At 42.4% G+C, this 24,118-nt stretch overlaps 1 long non-coding RNA gene across 1 annotated transcript; it reads left to right on the forward strand.

Annotated features, from left to right (window-relative positions):
• Positions 1-3,989: 3,989 nt before the first annotated feature.
• LOC139831277 (uncharacterized) lies at positions 3,990-6,231 on the forward strand. Its single transcript, XR_011745974.1, has 3 exons — positions 3,990-4,074; positions 4,244-4,352; positions 6,116-6,231. It is a non-coding gene; the product is annotated as an uncharacterized lncRNA (long non-coding RNA).
• The last annotated feature ends 17,887 nt before the right edge of the window (positions 6,232-24,118 follow it).

Below are 24,118 nucleotides of genomic sequence, written 5' to 3' on the forward strand. Positions count from 1 at the left end.
TCCTGAAGCTGTTCAACTCAAGACGAGAGAAAGATCACTTCTTCAGAAAGCGCCCGACAAGACTCCGTGGCCGAAGCTTAGAGTTTTCTAGAACCTCCGTTGAACAATTTTAAGGGTGGAAGACTTCGTCTTCCACTAAAATTTCAAGCCAACTCTAAAAAGTTTTCAAACCGGCTAAAGCACCGTTGGAGTGCACTAACTTGTCCGAAATCATGGACTCCGCTAGGATCATCAAGAAGCTACAGATCTAACACCTACATGGAGTAGTAAACCTCTTCATGAAAGCTCGCCATCGACAGGAATCCATCATGTCTACCAGAAGATGAAGCAACGACCTTCTCAACAATGGCACATCTACAGAAGAATGGAGTCTAACGTTAGTTAAACTTTACAACCCCTCTAGTCCTACGCTTAGTAATCTCGGGACGAGATTATTTTAAGGGTGGAAGATCTGTCACACCCCAACTTTCGCAACCCTGTTTAGTTGTCCATAGTGCAAAAATCAGGGGGAACAAAAACTTTTTCTAAAGTCAAATTAGATGAATTATCTTGATCTGTTTGTTAATATGAATTGTCTTGATCTGTTGCTAGATGAATTGTGTTGATCTGCTTGCTGAACTTTGACTTGAGCTACCCAAAGAACAACACCTCTTGGTAAAACAATCTAACTACTCACTAAATAAAACACATGTGTGGCTTAGGAAGAATTGTTTTTCTTTTTACTACATCAAACCCTTCTCCTGATGGCAACTTGAGTGTACCATCTTGATATTCCTGTTTGTGATAATCTAGCTCAAATCTTCCTTAATTCAAAATTTGGGATCATCTACCCCTCATCACATCCTCCTCTTATACCCACTCATCATGTCTGAAGCCAAGTCAACAATCTGTTTTGGCAGGCTTATAAGTTCCAGACTTTGGCAATTGATATCTAAGCAACCACCACTGTTATTGGTGATCTCAATGCATGGATCCCACCTATGCAACACCCTCTTCAACCTCCATGTCTTGCGTGTCTCAGTCAATCCTTTCAACTCTTATACTCCCTTGATCTTGTACCCTATCCAATGTTTAACCTCAAGATCACTTCCTTCACTTCTACCTCTTGTCTTTATTCAAGTTTTATATTCACAAAAACAAGAGTAGGTATGATGGGTACATTTTGTAGCCACCATCTACCCTTGAGAACACTCCTCCCTAAATTAGTTTTCCTTCTCAAAACCCTATTGTGTTCCTTCCCCAGTTTAATCACAAAACTACCTCTAGTTTTATTAAACTCTTTTCAAGATATTTCTTCAAAGAAAATAAAGAACTGAAATGGGTCTTGTTTTTCATACCATTTCTACCAAGTACTGATTTCTAAAACATTACTTTCTATTTTGCTTTGTTTTAACAAAAAGCTTGTTTATGGTACCTATACCATTTCTTGTTTTTCACTTGTTTATTTTACAAATGAGAAAAACTCTACTTTACTTGAGAAAGTAAGTAGGATATTTTGAACTCCTATGTTCCAACTAGTTTTGTCTCAACACTTTCAAATTTCATTTCACTTGAGTTCATTCCCAATTGTCTCTAGATAATTGAGGTGTGTCCTATAACTTTCAATTAAACTCTATTTCAAATGGCAACTCTTGCACATCTCGGATCTACCACATTGTATCCACTCATCCTCCAATTATTGATCAAATGGATGATCATTTGATACTTTCAAATGAACACCCTTCGACAAAACCCTTGACTCAGGGAGTATTTCAAACCACTCCCAATTGGCCTCTTATTTGGAGAATTACTTATATTCATTCATCACATCTCACTCTTGTATGGTTTACCCTCATCATCTTGACTTCATGAATTGATGATTTATGCCACCATATTCATCCTTGTGAGTATGGTTATTTCACTCACAATCTCTCTGAGCCTTGCTCTACAATTGTCTAAACCACTATCACCACCATCATCTTTTGGCCAAATTGATCACTTGATCAAAGTGCTTCATTCCTCAACATTGGCACCAATGTTTATTAACACCTCACAATTATTTTTATCTATATGTACCTACTCCTATTCTTATCATCATCAAAGTCACTCATAGACATTATTTCTTCAACCTCATGCTTTGATCTATACACATAGATGTTGTGCCTCCCTCTCACATTGCTCACTTGTTCTTGGCAAGATAGGAGCCGGCCATGGCAAGAATTTTCGGCCAGCCCTTCCTCTTCTTTGCCTTCCTCCACAAGCCTTGCCTCCCACCTAACCCAATCAATAAATGTGCAGCCACCCACCTTGGCCAATCAAGTGAAGAGCTGCCACCACTCCCTCCCTCTATAAATCTCACTTGGCCGGCCACCTCCATTCCTCTTGCTCTCATTTTTCTTCTCTCCACTCACTCCCCCACCTTATCTACTCCCTCACACTCTTCTCCTACTCTCCCCCACGAAAATGCAGCTCCACCTAGCTCCCATGGCCGGCCATGGCCATGAAGAGCTCACCAAGATGAAGCTCCCTCCTCCCTCAAGCTCATCCTCACCATGAGAGCATCTCTCTCACTCTCTTCTCCCCTAATCTTTGATGAATCCAGCTCCCTTTCTCTTTTCCCCTCTCACAAGATTGGATCTTGATGCAGGTGCATGTTGGTCCAAGCATGGAGAAGGTTGAGCAATCCTCAGATCTGAAACTTTTGAGCAAAGTTCGTCCAAATCCCTGCAGTAATTTCTGCTATCTTGCTGTTTCAGATTCTGTACGATTTTGTAAAATCCGCCAAAACTCGTGTGCAGGGCCAAATCGAGTGATTCAAAGTTCCGCGGATAGGTATTGAAAAGATCTACAACTAGGCGTTGGTTTCATCCTCAAATTCGTAACAGATTTTCCATGGTAAATAAAGTTCTGTAAACATGCAGATTCACTATTTGTTAAATAAGTTCCGTTTTACAAAACCTTTTTGAGCAAACTCAACTTTGGGTGAAAGCCCTCTTCAATACCTTCATTTTGGCGGTGGTTTCACTTCGATTGACCTCCTAAAACTGAAATGGTTCACAGATCAAGATCTGGTCAGATCTGACTTTGTCGAATTAAATCAGGAGCTTGGGAAAGAATTTTTGAATGAAACAAATTGGGTAAGAACCACCTTTTCAATACCTTTCAGATTCAACTGACCTCATATTTTTATGAATTTTGTACGATTTGTGGTGAATTAAACTTTTCTGGTGTGTTCTGCAGACATGGCTGTTAGTTTTTAAATCACCTAAAATCCATCTTTGACCCTAATTGAGTGATTCCAACTTTGTAGGACTGCTGTATGTTTTCTTAATCATCTCCAACAAGATTCAAACATTTATCTGTTATGAAAATCCAGTTGTAAAGAAAATGGTATAGACATGCAGTAATCTTGTTAATCCATTTGTGAGAGGTTCAGAAACTATTTGAACCCAAATCCAATTGTGTATGCATCTCTGTTTAAATATCTTTCAAATGCCAGTGGTCTCATATTTTTAGGATTTTTCTATGATTCATGGCTTACAGATCTTGTTTTCTGTACAGTCAGATTCAGAGAAATTCCTAAAATTGTAGGTTTAATATTTTGGGGTGATTCCAATTGGGTTAGTCTTGTATTAGTACTGGCCATCTAGGAAAAATAGTATTAGTCTCTGTTCATGCATATTTGTTACTGTTAGTAATGTATATGTGTGACATGCATTGTTGAAGCAAAACTTTTCGGTTTATTTAGAACCCTTGACCAACTCTTTTTATTAGAAATGGGCAACCTTTGTTTTATGATTGCAAAACAAAACCTCTGCAATTTAACATTAGTTATATTGTTTGGCTTAAGTCTTCAAATGGTGTGGCATATCATTTACTTCCTATTTTTGTGTAGTGTTGTGTAAGCTTTACAAAATAGAGAGAATGACTTCCCGCTTTTCCAAAAATGTTTCAAAATGTAATATGAATGTTTGTAATGCCTAACTAATGCACTTGTCCTCTTTATGATGTTATCTACCAGGGGATACTTAGTTGTGCCATGGTGATACCGAGAGAGGCAATTGCTAAGTTATGATACTCTCATACCTTTACTAGGTAAATAAAATGGGTTCTCTTTTAGTTGCTTTGTAGTATCTATAAGTTCTTTGTATGTTATCTCGTAGTAAGGTGGTTAGCTATTGCTTGTTGATTGTTGAATGTTGCATGCTTATTATGATTGGTGCAATGTGATTGATTGTGTTCCTTTTATATTTTCCGACGATAGATGCGAACGATTCCGGAGAAGAAGAAGTGGATCGGACAAGGATTTTATTTATATTGTTGGTATTCTTATATTGATGAAGTTGAAGAAGTCCAGGGACAAATAAGCCAAGGCAAGCCATCTCTTGATCTCTGATTGATGTGTCTCATATTGTTGTCACCTTATTATTACTCTTGTCTCTTGATCTTGTGTGTGTTAGTCTCTTTATCTTGTCGATGCATGCTTTGTCTTAAGCATGATGATCCTCTTGGTCATACTTCATGATGATCTTAGTAATTGTTGGTACACTTGTTGATCATAGCTACGCCATCCTACCTTGTTGAGTTACATGCTTACCTTAAGCATGTGACACTTCTTGTCGATTCACTCCTACAACCCTTGTGAGTGTAGTAGTAACAACATCATGATCTTGGTGTACTCTCATTTTGAGATGAGTATGCCTACCTACCTTAGGTATGTCAAATATCGTTGACCACCCTCACTTCTACTAGTGTTGGTTGGTTAACACCACAAATCTGAAAGTATTTTCCCTCTTATGTTGACAACATGCATGCTTACCCTAAGCATGTATGCCCCCTTGACCACCTATATTAGCATCTTCTTAGTGGCATGATGATTAACATCATGACCCTTGTTTAATCATACTACTTATGTTGTCCCTATGCATGCTTATCCTAAGTATGTATGATCCCCTTGACACCTCATTTATCACCTCCTTAGTGGTATGATGGTTGGCATCATGCCACTGTTGTCTCTTAGTTCTTACATGAAACCATAGGTTGGGAACCCCTTCGAAAAATACCTTGTTGAAAAGAATTTTTGGAAAACCTTGGGTAAGTTGGACTTACCTAAGTGTGTGTTTATGAAAGAAAAGGATCTTGGCAAAGATGGTTGGAAAGAGAATCTTGTTTTATGAAAACATTGGCGTCTAAGTATTCACCCGTGACAATTAACCCGCGCAACCACAGCTACTCCAACGTGGGCACGGAGCTTAGCTTGACGTTTGTTCTTCTTAGCATGAGGCACCGCACAACTATACAAGGGTACGGTTACCCCCGAGTCCGGGTTGTCATGGTTGGGACAATAGTATAACGGGAGGCCTTCGGGGCTGACCCGTCCGGAAGACACTATGGGTCTCCTGGCTTGGCGGTGGAGCCACGCTCAAAAGGAGGTGAGCTGCCACGGTGCCGGGGAGGTACATACTCCATAGGGTAGGACCTCGTGTTAAGTTGAAGGGGCGAAAGGCTATGTCCGGGTATCCGTCGTGGCATATGTTGTTATGCCGGGATGATGCCCACACGATAGGTATCCGGATAGTTGTGGGGAAAGTGTGCAAACTCTGCAGAGTAAAATCTATTCGAATAGCCGCGTCCGCGGTCATGGACGGTTGGAATGGCTGTTGTTTAGCCTGATGAGTTTTGGTTTACAAAATGGTTTGGCAAATGAAAGGAAAGAACTTGTTTTGGAGTACCGGAAGGGTACGGGAAAGGTTGTGACGACCATATGGAGATGGTCGGGAAGGACAAATAAATTGGGTTACCCCATCCTAGTGTTTTATGTTGTGGAAATCTTTTGAAGTATCTTCTTCAACAAAGATATATAGATGTCATAGGATATCTTTTGAAGTATCTTCTTCAACAAAGATATAGAGATGTCATAGAAATGTCTTATCACCCTCTTAGTGTCCCCTTCAACTGTGATGTGGGATGCTATATCCACAAGAGAAACTTATTCTCTATCACTTGCTATATCCACCAGAGAAGCTATTCTTCCTCTCTTGTCTTCTTTAGTTAGAATTGTTATCACCTTCTTGATGGTTTGCGAGTACAATTCAAATGTACTCACGGCTTTGTCCCTGGCTATTTACTTGGCCAGACCTGGAGGACTTCGACAGATGAAGAAGGAGTTGACGACGTCTATGCGAGCTAGGAACGTCTTCCCAGTCAGTTGCCTGTAGGGATTAGGGCAGATGACTTGGGCTCTACGCTGCTGAAGTGATTCTGCTACTCTGATGATTAGATTAGGCCCTTCGAGGCTATCTTGTAAAGATGGGTCATGTGACCGTATTGTAATTTTCTTATTCCGTTTTGTAAAGGATGATGTAATTTGATATCAGTTCGGTTATGTGTTCACGGCACACTGATCATGGGAACGTGAACTGTATACATAACAGCGTATTTCGGACAGCTAGTTCGGGGTCCCCACAAGAAATCGATAGAGTTCCAAAGAGGAAAAGAGCGCAAAGATAGAATTGCAAATAGCAAAAGATCCAAACACTAGAATTCCTAGAATGGAAGAGATCGACTTCCTAGAAGAGTTGATAACTTCGTAGATGGTAGATCTAGAAGGGTTCCCACAAGGGTCATGAGCAAAGCTCGTGTTTTAATTTCACATCAAGTCTAATCTCAGATCTGAGCCAACTAGGCTATTTATAGGTAGGGGGCGAATAGTTAAGTTACATGCTGAAAAGTGCTGTTGTGCTGAAGTTCGCGGTGGCGGAAGTTCCGGTCATCTTGGGCGGAAGTTCCGGTCAGGGGCGGAAGTTCCGGTCCTAGGGGCCGGAAGTTCCGGCCAAGTTCCGGCCAAGTTCCGAAATTAGCCCGTTTCCTTGCAGTAACATCCAGGGGCGATTTGACGGACTTTCGGAACTTGGGCGGAACTTGGGCGGAAGTTCCGACCGGGCGGAAGTTCCGGTCCCTCGGGGCGGAAGTTCCGGTCCGATGCTTTTTCCTGCGCGCTGGAGGGCATCTTGGGGGCATCTTGGAGGAATCTGGCCGGAAGTTCCGGTCCTGGGGGGCGGAAGTTCCGGCCTGGGCGCTGTAGCTCCATCTTCATCGTTTCCAGCTTTCTCTCCAACGACTTGGTCTCCATGGCTTGTGTCTTGGTCGATGTACCTGATTGAACATAGGGTATTCGCATGAAGTAGCAAGCCATCCAAGGGGGTGTCAAAGTCATAGGTAGAGAGGAGCGAATTCACCTCTTGGCGTAGTGCTTGGGCTCGAGCTTGTGTCATTGGACCACGAGGAGGGCTTGTCGGTCTTGATGTAGTGTCGACCTTGGGTGGGGCTGCATCATCTCCCCCCCCTTGGGAAAGAGTCGTCCTCGACTCGATGTTCTCCTCATCTCCATGGTATGGTGAGAGGTCGGACACATTGAACGTGTTGCTCACCAAGTACTTGGATGTTGGTATGTTGACGACGTAGGCGTTGTCGTTGATGCGCTTGAGGACCTTGAAGGGGCCATCACCTCGGGGCTTGAGCTTGGAGTTTCTTTCTTGAGGGAAGCGGTCCTTGCGAAGGTGTATCCACACTAGGTCGCCTTCATTGAAGATCCGTGCTTTTTTCTTCGAGTTTAGTCTTGTTGCTTGACGGAGAACTTGTTGCTCGATCGTTGCCCTTGTGTCTTCATGGAGTTTCTTCATGTATTGTGCTCGCTTGTCGATGTCCATGTTCACTTGCTCATGTAGTGGAAGAGGAAGAAGGTCGATCGCCGTAGGTGGTTCAAACCCATAGACGACCATGAATGGGCTTCTCGATGTTGTAGAGTGCTTGGCGCGGTTGTAGGCAAACTCCGCATGTGGGATGCAATCTTCCCATGCTTTCAAATTCTTCTTGACAAGGACTCGTAGTAGCGTGGATAGGCTTCGGTTCACCACTTCGGTTTGTCCATCGGTTTGGGGGTGCGAGGATGATGAGAACAAAAGCTTGACGTTGAACTTGGCCATTAGTGTCTTCCAAAGATAGCTCATGAACTTGACATCTCGGTCGGAGACAATGCTTCTTGGTACACCGTGGAGTCTCACAATTTCCCTAAAAAACAAGGAGGCAATGTGTGAAGCATCATCCGTTCGGGAGCATGGTATAAAGTGAGCCATTTTTGAGAATCTATCAACTACCACAAAGATTGAATCATGACCATATTTAGTTCAAGGTAATCCTAGTACAAAGTCCATGCTTATATCGGACCAAGGAGCATAGGGAATAGGAAACGGTGTATAAAGACCATAAGAGTTGGAGGTGGACTTAGCTTGCAAACATGTCGTGCAACGTTTGCATAGGCGCTCCACATCACGCTTCATTCGTGGCCAATAGTAATGGGTGGAGAGCATAGAGAGTGTCTTGTCACGTCCAAAGTGACCCATGAGACCACCACCATGCGATTCTTGTAAGAGCAAAAGGCGAAGCGAGGACATTGGGACACAAAGTTTGTTGCCCTTAAACAAGAATCCTTGGTGCAAATAGAAATCATCGATGCCCTTTTCAATGGAACACTTCGCAAAAATTGGGCCAAAGAAAGTATCAGAGGCATATTGTTCTTTGATTTCATCAAGACCCAACACATGGAAATCCAAACGAGTGAGTAAAAGGGTGAGTTTGCGGGAAAGGGCATCCGCAACGACATTGTCCTTGCCCTTCTTGTATTTGATTACATATGGAAAGGACTCAATGAACTCAACCCATTTTGCATGTCTTTTGTTCAAAGTGTGTTGGCTTTTCAAATACTTCAAAGATTCATGATCGGAGTGAATAATGAACTCTCTTGGCCAAAGATAATGTTGCCAAACTTCAAGAACACGAACCAAAGCGTAAAGTTCCTTGTCATAAATAGGATAGTTGAGGCGTGCGCCGTCCAACTTCTCACTATAATATGCCACGGGTTTTCCATTTTGCATGAGGACACCACCGATTCCAAGGCCACTCGCGTCACATTCTATCTCAAATGTTTTAGCAACATCGGGAAGAACAAGTAGTGGTGCCTCGGTGAGTCTCTTTTTCAATTCATCAAAAGCTTTTTGTTGTGCTTTGCCCCAAACAAACGGAACATTCTTTTTTGTAAGCTCGTTTAAAGGGCAAGCGATGGTGCTAAAATCTTTCACAAAGCGGCGGTAAAATCCGGGCGAGTCCATGGAAGCTTCGAACTTGACCAACATTTGTGGGAGTGGGCCAATTGTGGATGGCCTCAACTTTGGAAGAATCAACTTCAATCCCGTTGGCGGAAACCACAAAACCAAGAAAAACCAATTTGTTTTGAGCAAAGGTGCATTTTGGGAGGTTGGCATAGAGCTTCTCGTTGCGTAGTATGCATAAGACTTCTCTCACATGTCGAACATGGTCCTCGAGATTTTTGCTATAGACGAGAATGTCATCAAAGTAAACAACCACGCTCTTGCCAATGAGTGGTCTCAAAATGTGATTCATAAGACGCATGAAAGTCGAAGGAGCATTAGAAAGACCAAATGGCATGACAAGCCATTCATATAGACCAAGCTTGGTCTTGAATGCCGTCTTCCATTCATCACCAATTGCCATGCGAATTTGGTGGTAGCCACTACGCAAATCAATCTTAAAGAAAATGGTGGCACCACTCAATTCATCAAGCATGTCGTCTAAACGCGGAATGGGATGGCGATAACGGACGGTAATGGCATTGATGGGGCGACAATCCATACACATCCGTTGCGTCTCATCCGGTTTAGGCACAAGAATCACGGGAACAGCGCAAGGGCTAAGGCTTTCTCGAACGTACCCTTTAGCGAGGAGGTCTTGTATTTGTCGTTGAATCTCCTTTGTGTCTTCGGGGTTGGTGCGGTAGGCGGCTCGGTTTGGAAGGGAAGCGCCGGGTATGAGGTCGATGCGGTGCTCGATGCCCCGAAGCGGTGGTAGTCCATGAGGTAGCTCGTCGGGGAAGACGTCTTGGAATTCCTTCAAAAGAGACAACAAAGACGAAGGAATGTTGGTTAAGTCGTTAGTCTCCGCCGAGGGTCCCTTGCAAATGAGCACATAGTGTAGGGTGGTGGATGGGTTGTGGTTCACTTCTCTCATCTCACTCTTGGTAGCTAGGAGGACACTTTTCATCTCACTCACATATGGTTTGTGGTGCTCACTCTCTTTTTGGTGGATCACTCTCTCACCTCTCAACTCACTAGTGATAGTGGCTTCCTTAGCCCTCGCTAAAGCCTTTGCATTGTCCGCAATTACTTGGCTAGGAGTCATTGGGCGTAGGATGTAGGTCTTGTCGTTGACCTTGAAGCTATAGGCATTTGTGTAGCCATCATGGTTGGCTTTCTTGTCATATTGCCAAGGGCGACCAAGTAACATGTGGCACACCGTCATAGGCACGACGTCACAATCAATGGTGTCTTCATAAGCGCCAATCTTGAAGGATATCGTGACGGTGTGTTGGATCTTCACATTTCCATTGTCGCTTAGCCATTGCACATGGTAGGGATGGGGGTGTTTCCGGAGTGGGAGGTTGAGCTTGGTGCATAGTTCGGTGCTTGCAAGATTGTGGCAACTCCCTCCATCGATGATAACCTTTATTGACTTGCCATTGATTCCGGCTCTTGTTTGGAAGATATTGCACCTTTGGTCTTCATTGGGAAGTGCATGGGTTGTCAACACTTTGGTCACCACAAGAGAAGGGCTTGCATCATGCACAAATAGGACTTGCTCTTGGTCTTCCAAGGCATCATCTTCATGAGAGGTTGCGGCTTGTACCAAGGCTTCATATTCACCTTCACTCAAGTACTCCACATCTCCATCATCTCGAGTGATCATAACTCTTGTGTTCTTGCATTCAAAGGATTTATGTCCTTGAGCACCACACTTGAAGCAAGTGATGTTACTAGAACCGGTGGAAGCTTTGGAGGACATGGTTGATTGCTCCGGCTTGAAGCTTGTTGTCTTGATGGCACTTCGTGCTTGCTTTGGAGGATCCTTGGAGGCAAGTGGACTTGTGTTCTTGATGCTTGAGGAGGCATTCATAGCATTTCTTGTGGTGCACCAAATAGGAGGACCAATTTCTCTTTCCAATGGTTTGTGTGCACACATGTTGATGACATTTTGGACACTCTTTCGTATGTGTTTTTGCCAAATTCTCCACTTGTTGCTTCAAGGATGTTGAACAATTTCTCTTTCCGATGCCTTGAGAGCAACAATGAAAATAACTTTCTACATGAGATGGACACCACGGTTGTCTCACAATTGGGAGTTTTTGTGTTTCCACATTTGGAAGATGTTCATAAGGAGTTCTTCCACATTGACCTTGCACATGCCTTATTCTTGATATATTTGTGTTGTGCTAACGGTGTTGTGAACATGAAAGGACATGTCATCGATGATGTGCTCCAATATCACACACAAACATATTTTGCTTGGTCTTTGTTGTGTGAAGGTACAAGTGACTTGTGGATGAGTGTCAACGAATGGGTTCAACCCCACACTTCGACTACACAAGATCTCTCCATGAGAGCACACCGACATTATACTAAGGTGACCTCCTTATACTTGGGACATATTGCTAAATCCGTTGAACATTGGCTACGCTTTGAGTGTTGCTTGGCTTTTCTTGTGCTATTCATAGGGCCCTTGACAAGTGAAGGGACATTCAAGCGTTGGTGTCATCTACCTCCTTTACACATTCATGAAGAGTTATCGTCGAGGACGACTCTTTTTCAAGTGAGGGGAGATGATGCAGCCCGACCTTCGGTCTACACCGCATCATATACTTCATCGCCAAGAGAGGATGCCATGGAGACCCGAGGACGCAAGGCCGATGTCACGGAAGCATGGAAGAGAAGGAGAAAGAGGAGTTGGACGCTCCAGGCCGGAACTTCCGCCCCTGATGGCCGGAACTTCCGCCCCACCGGAACTTCCGCCCCCAAGGACCGGAACTTCCGCCCAGATGCCGCCAAGATGCCTTCCAGCGCCCAAAGAAATGGATCAGGCCGGAACTTCCGCCCCGAGTGACCGGAACTTCCGCCCACCCGGAACTTCCGCCCAAGTTCCGCCCAAGCTCCGAAAGTCCACCAAAATGCCCCTGGATGTTACTGCAAGGAAATGGGCCAATTTCGGAACTTGACCGGAACTTGGCCGGAACTTCCGGTCGGGCCGGAACTTCCGGCCCCCAGGACCGGAACTTCCGCCCCTGACCGGAACTTCCGCCCAAGACGGCCGGAACTTCCGCCACTGCGAACTTCAGCACAACAGCACTTTTCAGCGTGTAACTTACCCCTTCGCCCCCTACTATAAATAGGCTAGTTGGCTCAGATCTGAGATTAGACTTGATGTGAAATTAAAACACGAGCTTTGCTCATGACCCTTGTGGGAACCCTTCTAGATCTATGATACGTCTCCAACGTATCGATAATTTCTTATGTTCCATGCTACTTTATTGATGATACCTACATGTTTTATGCACATTATATGTCATATTTATGCATTTTCTGGAACTAACCTATTAACAAGATGCCGAAGAGCCGATTCTTTTCTGCTGTTTTTGGTTTCAGAAATCCTAGTAAAGAAATATTCTCGGAATTGGACGAAACTTTCGCCCAGGGTCCTATTTTTGCACGAAGCTTCCAGAAGACCGAAGACCTAACGAAGTGGGGCCACGAGGCGGCCAGGAGGGAGGCCGGCGCGGCCCAGGCCCTGGCCGCGCCGACCTGCCCCCTGGGCCCCTCGTGTGGCCCCCCGCGTTGACCCTCCGCCTACTTAAAGCTTCCGTCGCGAAACCCCCAGTACCGAGAGCCACGATACGGAAAACCTTCCAGAGACGCCGCCGCCGCGAATCCCATCTCGGGGGATTCAGGAGATCGCCTCCGGCACCCTGCCGGAGAGGGGATTCATCTCCCGGAGGACTCTACACCGCCATGGTCGCCTCCGGAGTGATGAGTGAGTAGTCCACCCCTGGACCATGGGTCCATAGCAGTAGCTAGATGGTCGTCTTCTCCTTGTTGTGCTTCATTGTTGGATCTTGTGAGCTGCCTAACATGATCAAGATCATCTATATGTAATTCTATATGTTGTGTTTGTCGGGATCCGATGGATAGAGAGTACTATGATTATGGTGATTATCAATCTATTGTTCATGTGTTGTTTATGATCTTGCATGCTCTCCGTTATTAGTAGAGGCTCTGGCCAAGTTTTTACTCTTAACTCCAAGAGGGAGTATTTATGCTCGATAGTGGGTTCATGCCTCCATTGAATCTCGGGACTGATGACAGAAAGTTCTAAGGTTGTGGATGTGCTGTTGCCACTAGGGATAAAACATTGATGCTATGTCTAAGGATGTAGTTGTTGATTACATTACGCACCATACTTAATGCAATTGTCTGTTGCTTTGCAACTTAATACTGGAGGGGGTTCGGATGATAACCTGAAGGTGGACTTTTTAGGCATAGATGCAGTTGGATGGCGGTCTATGTACTTTGTCGTAATGCCCAATTAAATCTCACTATATTTATCATATCATGTATATGCATTGTTATGCCTTTCTCTATTTGTCAATTGCCCGACTGTAATTTGTTCACCCAACATGCTTTTATCTTATGGGAGAGACACCTCTAGTGAACTGTGGACCCCGGTCCTATTCTTTACATAGCATACAATCTACTGCAATTGTGTTTACTGTTTTCTTTGCAAACATCTTCCACTCGATACGTTTAATCCTTTGTTACAGCAAGCCGGTGAGATTGACAACCTCACTGTTTCGTTGGGACAAAGTACTTGGGTTGTGTTGTGCAGGTTCCGCGTTGGCGCCGGAATCCCTGGTGTTGCGCCGCATCACATTTCGCGACCATCAACCTTCAACGTGCTTCTTGGCTCCTACTGGTTCGATTAAACCTTGGTTTCATACTGAGGGAAACTTGCTTCTATACGCATCATACCTTCCACTTGGGGTTCCCAACTGACGTGTGCATCTACGCGTATCAAGCTAAATTTCTGGCGCCGTTGCCGGGGAGATCAAGACACGCTGCAAGGGGAGTCTCCACTTCTCAATCTCTTTACTTTGTTTTTGTCTTGCTTTATTTTATTTACTACTTTGTTTGCTGCACCTAAAACAAAACACAAAAAAAATTAGTTGCTAGTTTTACTTTATTTATTGTCTTGCTCTCTATATCAAAAACACAAAAAAATTAGTTGCTTGCATTTACTTTATCTAGTTTGTTTTATTTACTGTTGCTAAAATGGCCAACCATGAAAATACTAAATTGTGTGACATCACAAATGCAAATAATAATGATTTCCTATGCACACCTATTGCTCCACCTGCTACTACAGCAGAATTTTTTGAAATTAAACCTGCTTTACTAAATCTTGTCATGAGAGATCAATTTTCTGGTGCTAGTTCTGATGATGCTGCTGCCCATCTCAATAATTTTGTTGAACTTTGTGAAATGCAAAAGTATAAAGATGTAGATGGTGATATTATTAAATTGAAAGTGTTTCCTTTCTCATTAAGAGGAAGAGCTAAAGATTGGTTGCTATCTTTGCCTAAGAATAGTATTGATTCATGGACTAAATGCAAGGATGCTTTTATTGGTAGATATTATCCTCCCGCTAAAATTATATCTTTGAGAAGTAGCATAATGAATTTTAAACAATTAGATACTGAACATGTAGCTCAAGCTTGGGAGAGAATGAAAACTTTGGTAAAGAATTGCCCAACCCATGGACTGACTACTTGGATGATTATCCAAACCTTCTATGCAGGACTAAATTTTTCTTCGCGGAATTTATTGGATTCAGCTGCTGGAGGTACCTTTATGTCCATCACATTGGGGGCGGCTACAAAACTTCTTGATGATATGATGATAAATTACTCTGAGTGGCACACGGAAAGAGCTCCACAAGGTAAGAAGGTAAATTCTGTTGAGGAAACCTCTTCCTTGAGTGATAAGATTGATGTGATTATGTCTATGCTTGTGAATGGTAGATCTAATGTAGATCCAAATAATGTTCCTTTAGCTTCATTGGTTGCTCAAGAAGAAAATGTTGATCTGAATTTCATTAAAAATAATAATTTCAACAACAATGCTTATAGGAACAACTCTGGTAATAACTATAGGCCATATCCTTCTGCTAATGGTAATGGTTATGGTAATTCTTATGGGAATTCTTACAATAATAATAGGAATGTACCCTCTGGTCTTGAAGCCATGCTTAAAGAATTTATTAGTACACAAACTGCTTTTAACAAATCTGTTGAGGAAAAGCTTGATAAAATTGATACTATTGCTTCTAGAGTTGATAGACTTGCCTCTGATGTAAATCTTTTAAAATTGAAAGTTATGCCTAATAATGATATTGATAATAAGATTACTACTACAGCAAATGCCATCCAAGTTAGAATTAATGAGAATATAAGATTAATGGCTGAACTGCGTGCTAGGTGGGATAGAGAAGAAAATGAAAAACTAGCTAAAGAGAATAATGTAGCTAAAGTTTGGACTATTACCACCACTAGTAATGCTAATTCTCCACATGTTGCTGCACCTCCTACTATCAATGGTAAAATAATTGGTGTTGGCAATGTTTCTACTCCTAGTGCGAAGCGTACAAAACTGCCTGAAATTGCTAAAACTGCTGAAACTGCTTGTGATAAAACTGCTGAAATTTTTTCCAACCTTGGGAACAATGATCCCATTGCTGTAGCTCATAATGATTTAGATTTTGAGGATTGCCACATCTCTGAAGTTATAAAGTTCTTACAAAAACTTGCTAAAAGTCCCAATGCTAGTGCTATAAATTTAGCCTTTACAAAACATATTACAAATGCTCTCATAAAAGCTAGAGAAGAGAAACTAAAACTTGAAACTTCTATTCCTAGAAAGTTAGAGGATGGTTGGGAGCCCATCATTAAAATGAAATTCAATGACTTTGAATGTAATGCTTTATGTGATCTTGGTGCAAGTATTTCTGTTATGCCTAAAAAGATTTATGATATGCTTGACTTGCCACCATTGAAGAATTGTTATTTGGATGTTAATCTTGCCGATAATGTTAAAAAGAAACCTTTGGGGAGGATTGATAATGTGCACATTACGGTTAACAATAACCTTGTCCCCGTTGATTTTGTTGTCTTGGATATCGAATGCAATGCATCTTGTCCAATTGTGTTGGGAAGACCTTTTCTTCGAACTGTTGGTGCTGTTATTGATATGAGGGAAGGTAATATTAAATATCAATTTCCTCTCAAGAAAGGTATGGAACACTTCCCTAGAAAGAGAATGAAGTTGCCTTTTGATTCTATTATTAGAACAAGCTATGATGTTGATGCTTCTACTCTCGATGTTACTTGATTTGCACTTTCTGCGCCTAGCTGAAAGGCGTTAAAGAAACGCGCTTATGAGAGACAACCCATGTTTTTACCTACAGCAATTTTTTGTTTTGTTGAGTCTTGGAAGTTGTTTACTACTGTAGCAACCTCTCCTTATCATGTTTTTGTGCCAAGTAAAGTTTCTATGTCAAAGTTGATGTTATATTTGGGATCGCTGCGCAGAAACAGCATTGCTGTCTGTCACGAATCTGGGCGCAATTCTCTGTAGAAAATTCGAAAAAATCTGCCAATTTACGAGCGTGATCCTCAGATATGTACGCAACTTTCATTAGTTTTGAGTTTTTCCATTTGAGCAAGTCTGGTGCCATTTCTAAATTCGTCTTTACGGACTGTTCTGTTTTTGACAGATTCTGCCTTTTATTTCGCATTGCCTCTTTTGCTATGTTGGATTTATTTCTTTGATCCACTAATGTCCAGTAGCATTATGCAATGTCCAGAAGTGAAAATAATGATTGTGTCACCTCTGAATGAGTGAATTATTAATTGTGCACTAACCCTCTAATGAGTTTGCTTGAAGTTTGGTGTGAAGGAAGTTTTCAAGGGTCAAGAGAGGAGAATGATATACTATGATCAAGAGGAGTGAAAGCTCTAAGCTTGGGGATGCCCCCGTGGTTCATCCCTGCATATTTTAAGAAGACTCAAGCGTCTAAGCTTGGGGATGCCCAAGGCATCCCCTTCTTCATCGACAACATCATCAGGTTCCTCCCCTGAAACTATATTTTTATTCAATCACATCTTGTGTTCTTTACTTGGAGCGTCGGTTTGTTTTCGTTTTTGTTTTTGTTTGAATAAGATGGATCCTAGCATTCACTTTGTGGGAGAGAGACACGCTCCGCTGTTGCATATGGACACATGTGTCCTTAGGCTTTACTCATAATGTTCAAGGCGAAGTTTCTTCTTCGTTAAATTGTTATATGGTTGGAATTGGAAAATGCTACATGTAGTAATTCTAAAAATGTCTTGGATAATGTGATACTTGGCAATTGTTGTGCTCATGTTTAAGCTCTTGCATCATATACTTTGCACCCATTAATGAAGAAATACATAGAGCTTGCTAAAATTTGATTTGCATATTTGGTTTCTCTAAGGTCTAGATAATATCTAGTATTGAGTTTTGAACAACAAGGAAGACAGTGTAGAGTCTTATAATGTTTACAATATGTCTTTTATGTGAGTTTTGCTGCACTTGTTCATCCTTGAGTTTGCTTCAAATAACCTTGCTAGCCTAAACCTTGTATCGAGAGGGAATACTTCTCATGCATCCAAAATCCTTGAGCCAACTACTATGCCATTTGTGTCCACCATACCTACCTACTACATGGTATTTCTCCGCCATTCCAAAGTAAATTGCTTGAGTGCTACCTTTAAAATTCCATCATTCACCTTTGCAATATATAGCTCATGGGACAAAATAGCCTTAAAAACTATCGTAGTATTGAATATGTACTTATGCACTTTATATTTTATTAAGTTGCCTGTTGTGCGATAACCATGCTTCTGGGGAACGCCATCAACTATTGTTGAATATCATGTGAGTTGCTATGCATGTCCGTCTTGTCTGAAGGTCTATCATTTTAGTGGTTGGAGCATGCAAAATTGTTAGAGAAGAACATTGGGCCGCTAACTAAAGCCATGAATCATGGTTGAAGTTTCAGTTTTGGACATATATCCTCAATCTCATATGAGAACAATAATCATTGCTACATGCTTATGCATTTAAGAGGAGTCCATTATCTGTTGTCCATGTTGTCCCGGTATGGATGTCTAAGTTGAGAATAATCAAAAGCGAGAAATCCGAAATGCGAGCATTCTCCTTAGACCTTTGTACAGGCGGCATGGAGGTACCCCTTTGTGACACTTGGTTGAAACATGGCATGCGAAGACCCGGTAGTCCAAGTTAAGTAGGACGAGGTGCGGGCACTATTAGTATACTATGCGTGAGGCTTGCAACTTGTAAGATATAATTTTCATAACTCATATGCTTTATTACTACCGTTGACAAAATTGTTTCATGTTTTCAAAATAAAAGCTCTAGCACAAATACAGCAATCGATGCTTTCCTCTTTGAAGGACCTTTCTTTTACTTTTATTGTTGAGTCAGTTTACCTATCTCCTTCCACCTTAAGAAGCAAACACTTGTGTGAACTGTGCATTGATTCCTACATACTTGCATATTGCACTTGTTATATTACTTTATGTTGACAATATCCATGAGATATACATGTTATAAGTTGAAAGCAACCGCTGAAACTTAATCTTCTTATGTGTTGCTTCAACACCTTTACTTTGATTTATTGCTTTATGAGTTAACTCTTATGCAAGACTTATTGATGCTTGTCTTGAAGTACTATTCATGAAAAGTCTTTGCTTTATGATTCAGTTGTTTACTCATGTCATTACCTTTGCTTTGATCGCTGCATTCATTACATATGTTTACAAATAGTATGATCAAGATTATGATGGCATGTCACTTCAGAAATTATCTTTGTTATCGTTTTACCTGCTCGGGACGAGCAGAACTAAGCTTGGGGATGCTGATACGTCTCCAACGTATCGATAATTTCTTATGTTCCATGCTACTTTATTGATGATACCTACATGTTTTATGCACATTATATGTCATATTTATGCATTTTCCGGCACTAACCTATTGACAAGATGCCGAAGAGCGATTCTTGTTTTCTGCTGTTTTTGGTTTCAGAAATCCTAGTAAAGAAATATTCTCGGAATTGGACGAAACTTTCGCCCAGGGTCCTATTTTTGCACGAAGCTTCCAGAAGACCGAAGACCTAACGAAGTGGGGCCACGAGGCGGCCAGGAGGGAGGCCGGCGCGGCCCAGGCCCTGGCCGCGCCGACCTGCCCCCTGGGCCCCTCGTGTGGCCCCCCGCGTTGACCCTCCGCCTACTTAAAGCTTCCGTCGCGAAACCCCCAGTACCGAGAGCCACGATACGGAAAACCTTCCAGAGACGCCGCCGCCGCGAATCCCATCTCGGGGGATTCTGGAGATCGCCTCCGGCACCCTGCCGGAGAGGGGATTCATCTCCCGGAGGACTCTACACCGCCATGGTCGCCTCCGGAGTGATGAGTGAGTAGTCCACCCCTGGACCATGGGTCCATAGCAGTAGCTAGATGGTCGTCTTCTCCTTGTTGTGCTTCATTGTTGGATCTTGTGAGCTGCCTAACATGATCAAGATCATCTATATGTAATTCTATATGTTGTGTTTGTCGGGATCCGATGGATAGAGAGTACTATGATTATGGTGATTATCAATCTATTGTTCATGTGTTGTTTATGATCTTGCATGCTCTCCGTTATTAGTAGAGGCTCTGGCCAAGTTTTTACTCTTAACTCCAAGAGGGAGTATTTATGCTCGATAGTGGGTTCATGCCTCCATTGAATGCGGGACGATGACAGAAAGTTCTAAGGTTGTGGATGTGCTGTTGCCACTAGGGATAAAACATTGATGCTATGTCTAAGGATGTAGTTGTTGATTACATTACGCACCATACTTAATGCAATTGTCTGTTGCTTTGCAACTTAATACTGGAGGGGGTTCGGATGATAACCTGAAGGTGGACTTTTTAGGCATAGATGCAGTTGGATGGCGGTCTATGTACTTTGTCGTAATGCCCAATTAAATCTCACTATATTTATCATATCATGTATATGCATTGTTATGCCTTTCTCTATTTGTCAATTGCCCGACTGTAATTTGTTCACCCAACATGCTTTTATCTTATGGGAGAGACACCTCTAGTGAACTGTGGACCCCGGTCCTATTCTTTACATAGCATACAATCTACTGCAATTGTGTTTACTGTTTTCTTTGCAAACATCTTCCACTCGATACGTTTAATCCTTTGTTACAGCAAGCCGGTGAGATTGACAACCTCACTGTTTCGTTGGGACAAAGTACTTGGGTTGTGTTGTGCAGGTTCCGTGTTGGCGCCGGAATCCCTGGTGTTGCGCCGCATCACATTTCGCGACCATCAACCTTCAACGTGCTTCTTGGCTCCTACTGGTTCGATTAAACCTTGGTTTCATACTGAGGGAAACTTGCTTCTATACGCATCATACCTTCCACTTGGGGTTCCCAACGGACGTGTGCATCTACGCGTATCAATCTACCATCTACGAAGTTATCAACTCTTCTAGGAAGTCGATCTCTTCCATTCTAGGAATTCTAGTGTTTGGATCTTTTGCTATTTGCAATTCTATCTTTGCGCTCTTTTCCTCTTTGGAACTCTATCGATTTCTATTGCCAATCTTTTGTGAGGGCTTCTACTCCTCGTGAGTCTTTTACCTCGCAATTCTATTGGGTTGGTGTATCGGGCCAACGAAGAACAACCGGTTTGTGTGTGTGCGTTGCGTTTGTATCTCCGATCCACCCCACCTACCACCGTGTTCTTCGCGTTCCTCCACCTCCCCCCCACGAATCCCTTCAAATCCGTGAAGATCGGGCACATCCCTGGGCTTAGCCCTTATCACAAGCATTAAGCATAACAAGTTGCAATAATATCATAAAAGTGACATCTACGGATACTAGGCACTATGCCCTAACAATCTTATGACTATTACATGACCAATCTCATCCAATCCCTACCATCCCCTTTAGCCTACAGCGGGGGAATTACTCACACATGGATGGGGGAAACATGGCTGGTCGATGGAGAGGCGTTGGTGGTGATGGCGGTGAAGATCTCCTCCAATTCCCCGTCCCGGCGGAGTGCCAGAACGGAGACTTCTAGCTCCCAAGACGGAGTTTTGCGATGTGGCGGCTCTCTGGAGGGTTTCTGGCGACTTCGACTTCTCTTCGTGCGTTTTTAGGTCGAGGGCGATAAGTAGTCCGAAGGAGGGCGTCGGGGGCCAGCCGAGGCCGCCACACACTAGGGCCGCGCTGGCCCCTCCTGGGACGCGCCGGCCTAGTGTGTGGGGCCCTCGTGCCCCCACCTGGCTTGCCCTTCTGGCTCCGCCAATATTCTAGGAAAATAGGGCCTTCTGTATAAATTCCGAGGTTTTTCTTGAAAGTTGGATTTCTGCACAAAAACGAGACACCAGAGCAATTCTGCTGAAAACAGCGTTAGTCCGTGTTAGTTGTATCCAAAATACACAAATTAGAGGCAAAACAATAGCAAAAGTGTTCGGGAAAGTAGATACGTTTTGGACGTATCAACTCCCCCCAAGCTTAGCTTATTGCTTGTCCTCAAGCAATTCAGTTAACAACTGAGCGATAAAAGAACTTTCACGAACACATTTGCTCATATGATGTATATATTCTCATGCTATGGCTAATACTTAAGCAGTTCATAATGAGATACATGCAAATAAGATCATCCAACAGCTATGTCAATCATGGAGAGGTACCAACAATTAATAATAAGCATCATGAATCATGTATATAAGCAGGATTGCAATGTTCATAAGAGAATATGATAAAGTGGTATCTCGCTTGCCCGTATTTGATCGGCAAAACATAAATGCCCAGGCACCTCTGGAGTTCATAGAAAGACTAGAAGTAGTGATTGTCAAAGATAAAAGCATCAAAGTTATACCACAATCAATCATATTTTGAGACAAGCATATTATACTAAGAATGACAGTTGTGCTCTCAAGATAGTGCTCAAAGAAAGAATGGAGACACAACATAAAAGTAAAAGATTGACCCTTCGCAGAGGGAAGCAGGGATTAACATGCGCTAGAGCTTTTCATTTTTAAAACAGGAGTAAAATTATTTTGAGAGGTGCTTGTTGTTGTCAACGAATGGTAATGGGTACACTAACTACCTTGTCAACCGGACTCCCAAGAGCGGCTCCCATGAATTATTTGTATGTTTATGTGGCACTCCTTCCAACCTTTCTTACACAAACCATGACTAACCGAATCCTCGGGTGCCTGCCAACAATCACATACCATGAAGGAGTGCCTTTTTATTTAAGTTTTATTATGATGATGACACTCCCCCCAACCTTTGCTTACGCAAGCCATGGCTAACCGAATCCTTCGGGTGCCGTCCAACAATCACAAACCATGGAGGAGTGTCTATTTAAGTTAATTAATTTGGGACTGGGAATCCCATTGCCAGCTCTTTTTGCAAAATTATTGGATAAGCGGATGTGCCACTAGTCCATATGAGAGTCCGTCAAAAGTAAATGACAAGGTTGAAAGCTAAACACCACATACTTCCTCATGAGCTATGAAACATTAACACAAATTGAGAAGCATTTTGAAAGTTTTAAAGGTAGCGCATGAGAATTTACTTGAAATGGTTTGAAATGCCATGCATAGGTATTTATGGTGGACACTTTGGAACAACTTGGTTTTCAGGTGTTTGGAAGCACGAGCAGCGTTCCCGCTCAGTACAAGTGAAGGCTAGCAAAAGACTAGGGAGCGACAAATCAAGAGAGCAAAGAATCGTCATAATCATGCTTGCGGCAAAATAAATTAACGGAGGCATAAAAGTGATACAAGAACTCTGAAGCAATATAAATCATCGAGGCTTAATTGACTTTTTTGTTCAGTCATATGCATGCGTGAGCATGTGCCAAGTCGATATAAATGAATTATTCAGAGGAGGATACCACAATGCCATACTTACTTATGAATAAAACAATGCAAGCGAACATCCATGACATGCTACTCATATTAATAAATTGGAGCTAAACATGAGAGATCATGAACTACTAGACTTTCTCAAATAACATATACCTCACATGAACCAACTAAGCATGCTCACATGGATGAGTATATGTACAAAAATGAAAACAAATAGAGTTCATACCAGCCTCTCACCACAGTCAAATTGCCGTAGATCGTCATTATTGCCTTTCACTTGTGTAGCTTGGATAATATGAAATGAAAACCACGCTCCAGCCACCGAAGACCATTGAACTGATGATGAACTTTACAAACCAAAGAAGAACAGCAAATATTTTTGGTGTTTTCGAATTGGAAACAAGAACAAAAGAAACAAGAAAACAAAGCAAAATCTTTTTGGGTTTTTCTCATAGCAAACCAACGATAGTAAATAAAGTAAACTAAGAGCAAGGAACCAAATAAACAAATGGTGAAGAGAAACAACAGAAATATTTTTGGTCTTTTTGTGTTTTAGGAAAGAAACAAAGCGAAAACAAAAGAATGCAAACTAACAGAAACACAGAAAAGCAGGATGACAGAAATCTGCCAAATCCTGACAGCAGTACAGAAATCGAAATTAACAAAAATCTTCCATTGCTCAGCTCAAAAAGTGTTCAACTAATGAAAGTTAGATAACAACCTGGGGCACATGCTCAAAAATTGGCAACTCAAAATAACGTTCTGGCTGTGTGTACGAATTTTTTTGGTAACAGCCCAGAATCTGTTTTTGGACAGCACTTCCCCAAATATCATCTCCCTCTCATTAGAAAACCACTCTAAGAAACTAAACAAGTATGTACAAGTATCCAGCAACAATAATATGCAAAGAATGAGTGATGCCGGTATACCTCCCCCCAAGCTTAGGCTTTTGGCCTAAGTGGAGTTCAATCCCATCGAGGCCATGAGGTAGTATCTTCGTAGTACGACGAAGATGGATCATATTCCGGGTATGTGCTAGAAGAAGCACCCGGATACGTGACGGTGTAGTCGTAGGAGGGCTCGGCGTCCTCGGAGTCATGCTGCTGGTGGAAGACTTGTATCTTCATATGTTCCTCCACCTACTCCTTAGTGCGCGACCATGATTGCCTGTCAATATTGAACAAACCTGGCTGGGGAAGAGGGA

Source organism: Lolium perenne, chromosome 5 (assembly GCF_019359855.2).
Source record: "Lolium perenne isolate Kyuss_39 chromosome 5, Kyuss_2.0, whole genome shotgun sequence".
NCBI classification, from domain to species: domain Eukaryota; kingdom Viridiplantae; phylum Streptophyta; class Magnoliopsida; order Poales; family Poaceae; genus Lolium; species Lolium perenne.